Source organism: Odontomachus brunneus, unplaced genomic scaffold (assembly GCF_010583005.1).
Source record: "Odontomachus brunneus isolate Ranch 3 - 2012 unplaced genomic scaffold, Obru_v1 Obru_scaffold_064, whole genome shotgun sequence".
Lineage (NCBI taxonomy): Eukaryota > Metazoa > Arthropoda > Insecta > Hymenoptera > Formicidae > Odontomachus > Odontomachus brunneus.
The window spans coordinates 619,084-619,332 of record NW_022639514.1 but is presented as its reverse complement, the minus strand read 5'-3'; positions in this window follow the sequence as shown (position 1 = coordinate 619,332).

Below are 249 nucleotides of genomic sequence, written 5' to 3'. Positions count from 1 at the left end.
GTAGTTCCACCTAAAAAATGGGTGCAAATGGCGCATCGAACAGCGTAAAAATCGGTGTCAGCCAAAACGTATGGCGTGGCCGCTCTCAGGTTTCTCTCTGCTATAGTATATGTATCAACTCAACCCAGCGCATTTGCATAGAGCATAATTACATTAAAGTGAGAAAATAATAGATGATAAATATTCTCCTGTTTGCTTATAATATTTCTTCATTTGTTATATATTATTTTTTTTAGAATGAATGTAACG